Genomic DNA, 13,536 nt, shown 5'->3' with positions numbered 1-13,536 from the left:
CAGGAAAGGTTGGGGGGCATCTTGTCCAGCCCAACATTGTTGCTTCTAACATCACTGACCCAGAAGATGACCTTCCTTGGGCACTGCACATACAGCTAGGCTCTTCTAGGCTTTCACTGCACACAAACCAGGGAGTTCCTGCACCCTCCTGGCTCCAACCTGCAGAGGAATATCTTGATGTCCAGCCCTCCTGACCCTCAGCCACTCCAATCCTCCACCAGAAGAGAAGATGCTAAAAATGCATGCAAACAAAATTGTTTTAATAATCAGCAAATCCCCATTCTCTCTTATTTTGGAGGTAAATTCCAATCTGACCCCAGGAAGTCCTGGGCCTCCCAGAAGGGCAAGGTGGGTGAGAGGCAGGTTGCTGGCTGCTGCCCGATGCACACTGCAAGAACAATAAGGATTTTTAGGGGCATTATGACTGAGTCAGAAAACACAGCTGCCCCTGAAAGTCCCTCATTTTTCTTGCTGTCCTTGAACACTCTCCAGGTGAGGAAGCAGTCGTCTGCCACGCCCAGATGAGCCGAGGTGAAGCTGGTGTTCACCTGACACTGACCCCCTCCCCACAGCCCATGGGAAGCTCCCCGGTGGGTGGGAAGGCTGCAGGGTCTCCAGAGAGGCACAATTCTCTCCAATGCTGGGCCCGGCTGTGGCCAGCCTCGCTGCCCTCCCAAGGCATACCCCGGAATGACCTGTGTTCCACCCAAAGCCAACTCAGAACCCAGCACCTTCTGCCTGCAGGAAACTGCAGACCAGCATCCTGGTGGAATCTCAATATAGACAGCAGCCCCCAAAACTCGGGAACGTGGCAAGAACTATATAGCCTGTAGCCCCTGTGTTCACAGGAGGGGCGTGCACCATCTCAGAGAGACAATGATGGCCTCAGGCCTAGTGTGACACATGAACACAAGACAGCCAGCCTCCAACCGTCTTGCAACCAGGCCTGAGGCCAGGCCTGATTCAGGCAAAGAGAAGAAAACACCAGGAAGTGCCCGGAAGAAACAACCCAGGCCTGAAAACCCAGGAGAAGAGCTGCCTCGACTCTCTCCAGCCCGTCTTAAAGAACAGCACACAGACACGAGATTCCAACAGGAATGGGCAAGGGAACTCCAGTTCCGCTTCTCTCCAGCAGTCGCGGCCTTGGTTATGCTGCCTGTAAAATGGGCCTGGAAGGAGCTAAGCTCCCACCACCCTCTCTCCCATTTCAAAGGGAAAGCCAAAGAGGAAATGAGACTTTCAGCGCTGTCACAGAAAGCAAAGGGGCTGGAAGAGGCTGCAACCTGTGGGAAACAGCACGCCCTGGGGTGCTGCTGAATGGATCTCAGGTCATCCCTCCAATTCTCGGCCATATCCTACCCCATCCTTAGCAAAAGAGCAACAGCTTCACATTGGTCTGAGTGGGAAGGCAGGGCCTCCCAATACCCTTCTATGAAAATGGCCTACACTGGACAACAAAGACAAGTGTGAAGACCTCTGGAATGTCCTAGGTAGTTTTTGGGTTCAAATCAACAAGCTCACAGGCTCTGCTGGGAAGCACGAGCTGGAAGAAACCAAGGTTGGGTGAAGGAGATGGTGAGACAGTGGCCAAAAACAAGGGAAGAGACTGGTGGCCGATTTGGTTTTTGTATGGGAGGATAAAAAAAGAGCTTCCAGAATCAGAGACTTGTAGAAGATTATCCTTAATGGGACAATCCCTTCTGCCCCAAGGCCCAGGTGAGCCTCCAAGGCAGTAGAGGGTCAACCCCAGCATCAGGGCATCAGGGCCCAGACCAGGAAGTCCCCTAGGGAATGAGGTCCTGCATGTTCCTCCCACCTGTGGAATGTCACCCAGCAACAGGAAACGTGTCTCCTGAGGCCAGGCCACTTTGCCCAAGGCCCCGGCACAGCTGCCGAGCACTGCACCTGCTCTTTGGGGGTCCCACTGTCCACGCAGGAACCTGGCCTCTCAGAACACAGGTTGCCCCCGCTGTGGTGAAAACACATCCCCACAAAAGACAGCCAGCTGCTGGCACCACTACCTGCTAACTTGCTGTATGACCTGACCCTGTACAAATTACTTGGCTTCCCAGCCTCAGCTCTCTTATCTGTAAATAGGAATAGTAAGCCCCACTTGGAAGGGCAATGTAAGGATTGAAAGAAAGCAAAGTGTGTAGCAGGCTCCTAACAAAGGTGGATCCCCTCAGACCCCAAGGGCAGGGGCTGTGCCATAGCGAATTCTTCCCCTCTGGGAAGGGGGCTGGGTCAGGGTGCCAACCCGTGCCTCGCAGCACCCTGGGCACTGACACCGCACCTTCTCCCCCACACTCCACGCTCCTCCCAGTTCAGACTGTGAGGAAGTGTGCCTGCTATTCCGATTGCCAGCTCCGGCCTCAGCCCTCTCAAACTGCCATTCTGGCACCTGTCATCCACCCGGAGCTTTCTGTCCTAACCAAGGTCACAGACATATTCTCCACCAACAAAGCAGAACCGAAGCAGTCCCCCCACACTAGGTTCTGCGTCATCTGAACCACTGAACAGCACACCCGCATCACTGTGCTGAGCTGCTCCCACTGCCTGGCACACCTTACCCCACGTGGTGCCGTGCAATAAGCAGGCAAGACCTAGCTCACCACTCACTAGCCTCGGGCCAGCAACTTAACCCCAAGTGCTTTGGTCTGCTCCTGTGTGAGTCTGGGGTTACTACCTATTTCACGGAGTTGTCTGGAGGACTGAATGGGTTCATTCATGGAAAAGGCTTAGAACTGTGCCTGGTACAAAGCGTTCAATCAAGATTAGCTATTATTACCATTCCTGCTTTGTTCTTCAAGACCCAGCTCACCTCTTCTGGGTGACCTTCCTTGACCCCAGCCTCTCCCTGGGTTACAGCCCCTTCCTTCTCCCCGTTCCATCGTCCCAAAGCTCATCACACTGTGCTTTACCTATTGGTCCACCCCACCAGAGCACAATCCTGGGGCCACCTGCCTCACAATCACACACACTTATTAACAATGCTGATTGCACCCCCCTTCCCAGGTCTATCAAGGGGCCCTGGAATCTGCATTGTTAATAGGCTCCTGCTGTGATTCTCCCAAGTTTGAACCACTGCTCTGGCACCTGTCCTCTACCTGAGCTTTCTGCCCTAACCCAGATCACAGTCATATTCTCCACTAGCAAAGCAAAACCCAAGTTCCCACACCTAATGCAAGTCCCCACACCTAATGCTACAGGCAGATGCTAATGCTACAGGCAGATGCTTGGCCCAGAAACAAAAGAGCCTGGTCCAAAAACAAGGAGGCAGGGTCAGGAGAGCTGCCCCTGAGAGTGGCTGGAGGAGCTCCTCGCACTGTGCTGGGTATGTGACGGTGACCCATCTGGGCTTGGCTTTGACAGCAGGGCTAACCTATCACCAAACACACCAGCCACCCAGTCCGGTTCCATGTACCTTCCCTGAGTGCTCAGTCTGCATGGGCCTGGGCTGGGCATACGCTGACGACTGAGGTGCATCATGTGCCAGATGGCAATGGGACCAGTCAGGGTGATGTCCCATCAAGACCAAAGGGATGAAGTCACGACCCAGCTTTTGCATTTTGTAACTGTGGTTGATGCAGACCCATCACCCTTTATTCAAAATTCTCAACTCAAACAAAACTCTGGATACTGAAAGTTCTTTTTGTCACTGAGTGGGAAAATCTGACCCAAACTGACTTGAGACTATTATTTCGAGTCTGTATTTATCCTGGGGAGTGTAAATATTCATACTCACCTGAGGGAGTGCCCCCTTCTGTGGACTGATGGGCCACCAGGGCTTACCAGGGAGCTGTAGAGTAAGGAGGCTCCACTCTGAACAGAGTCCCTAAAGTGCCAGCAACCCACAAAACCATGAGAGAAGAAAAAGAAAGGCCAACTAAATATCAGCCCTTGTTTGGAATTGGCTTTAGGAAAAAAAACAAAACAAAACATCCACCAGCCCTATCCTGGCTAGGAAAGAAGGTGACCAGGCAGAGGGCAGAAGTCCCAAATGTCTTGGGAGAGAAACCGCCTACAGAGAGAAGGTGCTGAGCACATACAGGGACCTGCTGCCATTCTGGGATGCTGGGGCCTGCTGCAGGGGCTGGCTGAGAGGATCTGGGCTTGCAGCCTGGAAAGGCCAGGCCTTCTTTGAGTCGGAGGCCAAACATCCTTGGTGGAGCTTGAGGGGGTTGGAGGTTGGGGAGGACAGGGGTGATTCCAGCACACAGACTAGAGGAGTGGGCTCTGAGGGTCCCACCCTCCTTCTGTCCACCCCAGCCAGTCTTCCCCAGGCCAGCCCACTACAGAGGTGCGAGTCAGAGGGCTCGGCTGGATTTAAACTTCTGATGCAGTGAGAAGTGGTCTTGGCCTCGAAGGCTGGCCCCGCCCTTGCTGGACATTCTGGGGCTGGGATGAACATGCCAGGAGACCTGAAACTCATCCATCAGAGCTGCTGGGTTTACGATAATCAACCTCTCTCTGCCAGAAATTCTTTTGCTAAGAACACATCAGCTCTGAAACACTCATTCTCAGCCCCTCACTCCCCATACACCTCACAAACCCACCTGGGACTGGGCTCCCCCAACAGCAGCCCTGCCTGGCCCCAGGCTGCCAGTCAACATATCTTGGGGCTTGGCTCTGCCCCCAAAATTCATCAGTGGGTGGAGGCCCGAGTGAGTAGCCCTCAGCAAGGCTGGACCTGGGCCCAACTGCAGCTGTCCATACAAAAACACACTCCTGCCACCGAGGCCAGGCCGGTGAGGGCAGCGCCTGCTTTCCATCTATGTTCCCAGACCATCTGGAGGAGCCAAGCAAGGCGTGGGTACTGACATTAGAACCACAACCTTTATCTCTTTAAGGCAACTCCACTTGGCCGGGGGTGGGGAACAAGACAAGCAGACCAGGCAGGCAGACGGCAGGGCTAAAGTCTGTGGAAGAAAACAGTATGTTTAAGGATGCGTTTATCGTTTTGACAAGGCATCAGCAAACTGGCCAAAGGGCCATCCTAGCCCACCATCTGTTTTCATAAAGGTTTTTTGGGGTTTTTTTTTTTTTTTTTTTTTTGAGACAGAGTCTCACTCCGTCACCCGGGCTGGAGTGCAGTGGCACAATCTCAGCTCACTGCAACCTCCACCCACTGGGTTCAAGTGATTCTCCTGCCTCAGCCTCCGGAATAGCTGAGATTACAGGCACCTGCCATCATGTCCAGCTACTTTTTGTATTTTTAATAAAGACAGGGTTTCACCACGTTGGCCAGGCTGGTCTCAAACTCTGGACCTTCAGTGATCCGCCCATCTCGGCCTCCCAAAGTGCTGGAATTACAGGTGTGAGCCACCACACCCGGCCCTCATAAAGTTTTATTAGAACATAGATGTACTCATTCATTGATGTATTCACAGTGACAGCAGAACAGAATCTGCTTCTGAACAATCTTTGCTTGGCAGCTGGTGAGGGATGGCCTCTGAGGGTCATGGGGACAGCCAAGTCACCTGCTCTGGTGGCAGTGCAGCTGTTTGGGCACCGCACCCACTGGTCAGCTGGACTCTCATTCTGCCTTCAGGCTCCTCCTGTAGCTGAAGCGGAAACAGGCCCTGGCAGAGCAGGGACTCTGAGCGCACAGCTGCTGTGGTCTTAAGTGGACGCTACTCCAGGGCAGGGTCTCTTACTACAAACCTTCAGGCCATATGTGTTCCAGAACTTTTCAGGTTTTAGAAAGGGAATGTGGTGCCTATGCCCCATATTATGTAACACCCCAGCAAGGCAGCACCCATAATCAAACATTAATATCTCTGCAGGGAAACCCATGAATATTCACACTCCCCAGGATAAATATGGACTCCAATAGTCTGTCAGTTTGGGTCAGGTCTTCCCACTCAATTAGTGGCAAAAACAACTTTCAGTATCCATAGTTTTCTTGTGTATCCAGAATTTTGGACAAAGGATGGTGGGCCTGTATCAACCAGTTACAAAATGCAAAAGCTGGGTCCTGACTTCATCCCCTGGGTCTTGACGGGACATCCTCCCGATCCCCCCGACAGACGGTCTTCATTGCCACCTGGCACATAGAAAGCACATACAAGGCTCACAGTAAATATGTTCTGAATTAATTCAGATCACCAGATTTTTTTTTCTGCCAAAGAACAGCTACTAATATGACTGATGAAAATGTAGAAAAAATAGTATTTAATGCCAACCACTGTCTGCCTGCTTCATTACCAGGAACAAACAAAAGCCAATATAAATGAATAATTCTTCCAACTCCATTTACTCAGAACAAGGAAAAGAAACTGTTTTCTGGTCACTGTTGCTGCCTCATGGGCAGGCACATTAGGTTTTTGGGGGAGCAGGTGAGTGGGTGGAGTCGAAACTTTAAAAACCCATTATTTTTCTCCCCTGTGTACTTCCTTAGAGCCTCCCTGTGGCCAAAGTTCCACTTGGAAATCTAAAATAATTTATCTCATCACAAATTCCTAACAGCTAATTAGAAAAATGTACTAATTGGATAATCTGGTTTCAGATGTTCTAATTATACTCCTTGGGGGGGGAGAAATATATACATATATATAACTTAATAGCACTTCTTCCAAAAAGTGTAAAGTATCCAGAAGAAATAGCACTTCTTCCAAAAAGTGTAAAGTATCTTCCAAAAACCCTAAGTAGGCCACACATGGTGGCTCACACCGGTAATCCTAGCACTTTGGGAGGCTCAGGTGGAAGGATTGCTTGAGCCCAGGAGTTCGAGACCAGCCTGGGCAACATAGTGAGACCCCCATCTCTATGTATTTTTAAAAAGCCTACATTATGAAGGTCAAAAAGAGTCACCTTAAGATAGTAGTGACACTGTAGAAGTATTTTAATACACATTATCTACAAACGGATAAACCATGTCCTATAAAATACACAGTTTTTCTGCATTAGAGGATACCTGAAAATATATTTTGGTGATAACTCCCACCAGATGTTTGGGAAGTAAATGGATTTTCCCCCTTTTTAATGCAACACAATTTTAGCATTCTGAAATGCCATACCCTCTATCTCTATTTCTTAATAGAGTAACTCTTACAAATGACTACCAGAAATTTCCTCATTGCCAGAGATTTCTAAACCCCAAATTGGGAAAGAGGTTCTTGATTCCATTGGCAATTTCAACCTCTCCTGGGCACGGGGCAGATTTCTGAGACGGATCTGACTCCATGATTGGGAAATGCTTTTGGCCTGCCTGACAACATGGTCTTAGGGTAAGAAGGCAAGAGGGTGGATGGCGGGAGGGGGTGTGCCTGTGACAGCGACCTGGGCAGGGCATCCCTCTCATGCCTGGAAGAACTGTCTGGTCAACGTTGCAGGCCCGGCACACCTTCCCAATGAGCTGAAAGCTGCCCGCAAGCTCCAGGGCTATATGTAGTCAGGGCTGGCTGCCCCTCACAGGGAGGCAATGAGGAGGAGGCCAAGAACTGCCACCTGCAAACACCAGCATCTGCAGCCCTGCCGCCCCGGTGGAGACCCCAGTGGGCTGACCACAACTCCTTGTGGAGGGGATGCAAGCATCCTCTGGGGGCATTTTCTCTGGCCCTTGGCTGGACACGTGCTACCTGTCTGACAAATATCGACCATGCTGGGCACGCATGGCCTGGGCCGACACAGGACTGCAGAGGGCACCAGGGGCTGCCGCTGCCACTGGCCAGTCAAGTTAATTTCACTTTCTGGTTTTTCCCCCTGGGTCAATTCTCACTCTGAAGGGAGAAAATGTTCTTTAAACGACAAGAGAGAAAATCTTTAGAAGTGTTCCTTGTCATTTTCTTTTTTTCTGAGGACACTTTTTCTCTGAAGACCGGGTAACAGGCTTTACTCCATGGAGCTGAGAACACGATACCCCAAAGCCTGGCACTTTGGTACACTGAGCACTTTGAACTAAAGGAGAAAGCAAGTTCTCTCTGACCTTCTTCCACCCTTCTGTCTCTTGCCCCTCTTTCTCCCCAGCAGCCAGGCACAGAAACCAGAATTCCTCTTCCCCAAGGTGGGTCATAGGAAGTAGAACTCCTCTCCCCCAAAGCAAGACATAATATCTAGAAAGGTCACTCTCTCCCTTCTCAACCCTCATCCCAAAGGGGTCCTGCCCCATACGCCACAGACACGCTGCACAGTGAGTCCAAAAAGCATCTGAATAGACAGGCCTTACTGGGTGGCCCCCTCTGTCTATTACATTAGGTCATACCCTTTTTGTCTGTCCAATCACATTCCTAGATGGCTGTCCATTCTTCCTCCAATCTAAGCATAAAAATAGTTTTCCCTGGGTCTCTGGGTCTTATTTCTGAAGGCTCTCATGTCGTGTAAAACACTGATTAAATAAATCTGTCAAACTTTTCTCCTGTTAACCTGTCTTTGTTACAGAAGCGTCAGCCGTGACCCTTACGGGGAGGAAAGGGATTGCACCTTTCTGCCCCTACAACCCCAGCTACGCAACTTCAGTCCCCTGGGCTGCTTAGCTCTAATATGATTACACATCTAAATGCAATACATGGAGCAAAGTGGTATTATTTTTCTGGGAAAAACGAACATCATAAAAGGGTCTTTATTGAATCAAAGAGCTCATGAACTGTTCTCTTGCCTAATTATGGCTCCCAAGTGAACAAGGCTGGGTTTCCAGGCAGGACTCGGCACAATTCTCCAGCCCAAAGACCAATGGGCTATTTGTCACAACTTGTCTAATTACAACGAAATCTACCCCAAGGACGAAAGGGAGAATGCCAAGATAGGTTGGCAGCAGCCCCCTCCCCCTCCGGCTCTGGAAGCAGGGAGCTGGTCCTCAGGCCTCTCTCTATGGTAAGGAGCTGCCCCCTGCTCCTTCCCCACCCCTTACACTCAAAGTCAGGATCCTGGACCCTGCCCCTTCCTGCGGTTTAGTTTAAGTGGTTTTCCAGCATCCCAGTACTGCCCCCGTAACTTCATCTCTATAGAGAAGGCCCATTGTCAAAAATGTGATATTTTGGCAGATGTTTGAACATTCAGAGATTTGGCCAAGGTTAGCGTGCACACAGACCTGAGCAAAGATAAACGCTTGCCATCACCAGACACAGAAGGAGGAGAGAGGGTGTGTGCCTCGGGCCAGAGGAGGGTTCACCCTCCACACCAACCAGACCAACCAGCTGGAGCAAGCGGTCTAGTTGACTTTTCCCAGATACACAGTGGTCTGGCTGGGAAAGTTGAAGACTAACATTTTGCTTGTACTTAAGTATCTGTTTAATCACCCTCGAAGTTCCAAAAGCAAAGACACTTTTCAAGAGACACACGGTCTTCCTCTATTGCCCAGGCTGGAGTGCAGTGACCCAGTCAATCACAGCTTATTGTAACCTTGAACTCGTGGGCTCAAGCAATCCTCCCACCTCAGCCTCCTGAGTAGCTGGGACTACAGGCCCACACCACCATGCCTGACTAATTTTTCCTTTTACTTTTTCAGAGGCAGGGTCTCACTATGTTGCCCAGGCTGGAGTGCAGTGGTGTGACCATAGCTCACTGCAGCCTCAAACTCCTGGCTCAAGCAATCCTGTCTCACCCCTGCCTCCAAAGTAGCTGAAACTACAGGTGTAAACCACCACACCCAGCTAATTTATTTTTTATTTTTGTAGAGATGAGATTTCGTTATGTTGGCCAGGCTGGTCTGAACTCCTGGCCTCAACTGATCCTCCCACTTCAGCCCCCTAATGTGTTGGGATTATAGTCGAGAGCCACTGAACCCAGCCTTTCTCTTTTTTAAGATATGGCCCCCTCCCCACCCTTCTCATGTTCTTAAGCCTACAAAAGCAAGCTTGACAAGAAGGAATTCAGCAGAAACTCACCCTGACTCTCCCACTAACCTCTCCCCTCAGATAGGCTTAAGTGGTGGTCGCATGAACCCAACCCCCGGAAAAAGCTGTGACTCCTGGCCCCCCACCTCCACCCTACGCCCCTCCCAAGTGGTAGGCATGTCTCACTGAAGAGGCAGGACCCACACAAACTCACCCCCACACCCCACCAGCAAGGATTTGCTTTTCTTCCAGTGTTTTCTCCCCAGATACTAAGCCAGCAAGCAGGCACACCAGCCTCAGGTAGTCCTTCTTTGACCTCATTGTCCCATGAGCCCTGGGATGAATATGGTGTCACCGGGGAAGAACTACCATGCACCACTCCTGACCACACGCCTGGTGTTTCACACAGACGTTCTTGTTCAGTCCTTATAATGCCCTGAGAAGTGGGCACGTATTATCACAGACAGGGAAACTGAGTCTTGGGAAGACACCCCTGGCCGGACACAGCTCGTCTGCAGGAAAGCCAGGTTTCTGATGCCAAAGCCCACGCCCTTTCCCTGTCTTAAGCAGAGAAGCATTTTCTGTTTTCAACCAGCCTGCTGGAGAGCCAGGTGCTACCAGCTAGTAAGCAGCAATACAACCGAATTCTTTTCAGGAGGGTAGGAGACATGGGTGAAAAAGAGGGTTTGTTTTACAATGGACAAGGAGGGAAAAGAGGGTTATTTCTTAAATGTTTGCTTGGGAGACCAGAATTTAAGCCTCAGTCACCAAGAAGGAAAAGCCAGTGTTTTCACTCGAACCCCACATCCCCCAGGGCAGAAATCCAGTAAGAGGAAGCAAGTTTCATGAGAATGAACCACAAAGTCTTCATAGGCCGATCCAAATTTCCCAGCTGCAATCTCTGAATCCCTCCCCCAGCCCTCCCATCCTCCAAACCACAGCCCCAAGCTCCACCCCGTGCCTTCCTGGGCTCCTCCTCTTTAGGATCTTAGAAGAACGCCAAGGGGGGTCTGGTGTATTCATTCAGTCCAGTCACCCACTTGACAGAGAAGGGGGCTCTCAGGCTGCAGTGACAAGCTCAGAGGAAAATCAGGCAGTGGGACTTTCCACATGGCACCTCCCTGCCCAGTTCTCCTGGGCAGCAAATGCAAGGGGTCTGTCTATGGGGTGATTTCAAAATTCCTCAGACCGTGCCACAGGGAGGAGGGAGGAAGTACCCACAGTGGGTAAGATGTCACCTGCTCTGGGTCCTGTAAGCCCTGCCCCCTGCCCAGAGCCAGTGAGGCCTGCTGAAGGCTCTTGGGTGCTGAAAAGATTATGGTCTATCCCTACCTCCAGTCTGAAATTCTAAAGAAAAACACCACAGCCATAAAAAAGTCTAAGTCTCAAGAAATTCTGATTTTCACCCCCAAAATGATTACTCTGCAGCATTTTTTGGAATATCAAATTATTTTCTCCTCCCCTGCACCCCCATTCCATTTTGTCCCCTGCTTGACTGGTCCCACTAGAGGATGTTTAGTTTGTCCACGGCATGAGTGAAGGAGCAAGCCTTGAACAGCTGTGGCAATTCAAATGTCTTCCCTGGGACCTTTTCTGAAACGTGCTCAGTGTCAGGACCAGACGAGTCTTTGGGCCTTTAGGAGTGATGCACTGCTGAGCAGATGTACAAGGCAGCCACGTCTGCTACCCAGGGTTCCTTTAAGGACTCGGTGCCAGCGAATCCAGGCCCAGCCACCACCTGTTCTACAGCCCCAGCTTACTGGCTTTCAACCTGGGAGGCTGCACCCGGAAGCCCGGGCGTCCTGCTCCTGTGGTACCGAGGCAAGCTGGGAGATTCTGGGAGGGTCTCTTCCCCTCTGAGTCTCGACTTCAACCATACAATGAGGACTTACAATACCATTAATCTGCTCTCAGAGCTGAGGCAAAAATCAGAGCAGGCAGCGAGGGACCGTGCCCATCTTACTAACGGATACCCCAGCCTCTGCCTGGTCCCTGGCACAGAGTTGTTAGACCACAGAAACTGAGAGGATTGAGACCCAGATAGGGGATGGGAATCCCAGACAGTATCCCCATCTATTGATTACGATGCCCCTGTTCCCAGAGGATTAACTAACTTGCCCAAGGCCACATGCTCCCAAGCGATGGAGTTAGTCCTTGAACCTACCAGACCCACAAGCCCGAGTCTCAATCACTCTGCACCGGTCTCAACCAACATGTATATACACGCAGATTCAAAATAAGAAAGCTGGATTGTATGAAAGGAGAGAAGGTTAGCACTCCCCTTGACAAGGATGGAAGAGGCCCTTGGGCCTGACGACACGCATATGGTTAAGGTACTGCCACCTGCATCATGGCATCTAAACATCATTTTATTATTTAAAATAATAATTTAGAGCAGGGCGTGGTATTTCACGCCTATAGTCACAATACTTTGGGAGGCCAAGGTTGGGGGATCACTTGAGGCCAAGAGATCAAGACCAGCCTGGCAACATGGTAAAACCCCATCTCTACTAAAAATACAAAAAATTAGCTGGGCATGGTGGTGCACGCCTATAATCCCACTGAGGCAGGAGAATCACTTGAACCCAAAAGGCAGAGGTTTCAGTGAGCAGAAACCATACCACTGCACTCCACCTGGATGACAGAGTGAGAATCTGTCTCAAAAAAAAAAAAGAAAGAAAGACAAAAGAAAAAAAAAGAAAAATAAACAGGCAGAGCGCAGTGGCTCACACCTGTAATTGCAGCACTTTGGGAGGCTGAGGCGGGCAGATCATTTGAGGTCAGGAGTTCGAGACCAGCCTGGCCAACATGGCGAAACCCCATCTCTACTAAAAATACAAAAATTAGCCGGCTGTGGTGGCGGGCGCCTGTAATCACAGCTACTCGGGAGGCCGAGGCAGGAGAATCGCTTGAACCTGGGAGGTGGAAACTGCAGTGAGCTGAGATAGCGCCACTGCACTCCAACCTGGGCAATAGAGACTCTGTCTCAGAAAAAAAAAAAAAAAAAAGAAAAAAAAGAAAAGAAAAAGAAATAAAATAACAATTTGAAAATTTTTATTAAAAAAAAAAGAGCCAGGCGACAAAGACTACCAGTCAGAGATCTACTGGTTTGTGCCAGACACCCTGACATACATCTTTCGTAAGCTTCGCCACACACTTACAAGGTCGGTATCATAACCCTCATCCCACAAGAGAAGAAACTGGGGCACAGAGAAGTCACTGGGCCAAAGCCATGCAGCTGGTGAGCCGCAGTTGGAACCCAAGCACATCTGGACACAAAGTGCGCCTCCATGGCCTTCACACAGGGCTGCTTCGAGAAAAAATCCTTCACGGAAACCAAAATGATCCCTTGCTTCTGAGACAACTCTCTTTCAGGGACTTATCACAAATTAGGAGCGCTGTTCTTTTGTGTAAAAAGAACTGAGACTGGCCAAATATTTACCAGCCTGTGCAGAGGGCTGTAGACTGGCCCAGCAGCGGAATTAACTCCTCCTGAAGTATCAAGGGTCAAGCTGTTGCTAGACAAAGTGGAGGAGAGAATCCTCACCATTCAGACAGCTGAGCTTTGGGCAAAGAGGAACCAAAGGAAACCCAGGGAAGCAGCCAGGGGCTCGGCAGGGATGGCCACCAACGAAACCCTGGAGGGATTTCTTCTAAGGTTCAGAACTTCCAGAGTTGCTAGGAGTGCAGATGAGAGGACTGGCTTCTCCCAATACTTCCTTTGTCATTCCAATCCTGCTGGACAAAAACTGGATCCTTAATC

The 13,536-nt window shown here is 50.4% G+C and overlaps 1 long non-coding RNA gene and 1 other non-coding gene across 2 annotated transcripts; one reads left to right on the top strand and one right to left on the bottom strand.

Moving 5' to 3' along the window:
* Positions 1-239: 239 nt before the first annotated feature.
* LOC134735211 (uncharacterized) lies at positions 240-4,776 on the bottom strand. Its single transcript, XR_010118048.1, has 3 exons — positions 4,557-4,776; positions 3,746-3,835; positions 240-388 (listed from the first exon to the last, which is right to left on the bottom strand). It is a non-coding gene; the product is annotated as an uncharacterized lncRNA (long non-coding RNA).
* A 7,244-nt stretch (positions 4,777-12,020) lies between these two features.
* On the top strand, positions 12,021-12,146 carry LOC129470859 (U6atac minor spliceosomal RNA). Its single transcript, XR_008653379.2, has one exon. It is a non-coding gene; the product is annotated as a U6atac minor spliceosomal RNA (small nuclear RNA).
* The last annotated feature ends 1,390 nt before the right edge of the window (positions 12,147-13,536 follow it).

The sequence above is a fragment of the Symphalangus syndactylus genome, chromosome 20, assembly GCF_028878055.3.
Source record: "Symphalangus syndactylus isolate Jambi chromosome 20, NHGRI_mSymSyn1-v2.1_pri, whole genome shotgun sequence".
NCBI classification, from domain to species: Eukaryota; Metazoa; Chordata; class Mammalia; order Primates; family Hylobatidae; genus Symphalangus; species Symphalangus syndactylus.
Note: the sequence above shows the minus strand (reverse complement) of the source record. Positions and strands in the feature narration are given on the sequence as shown.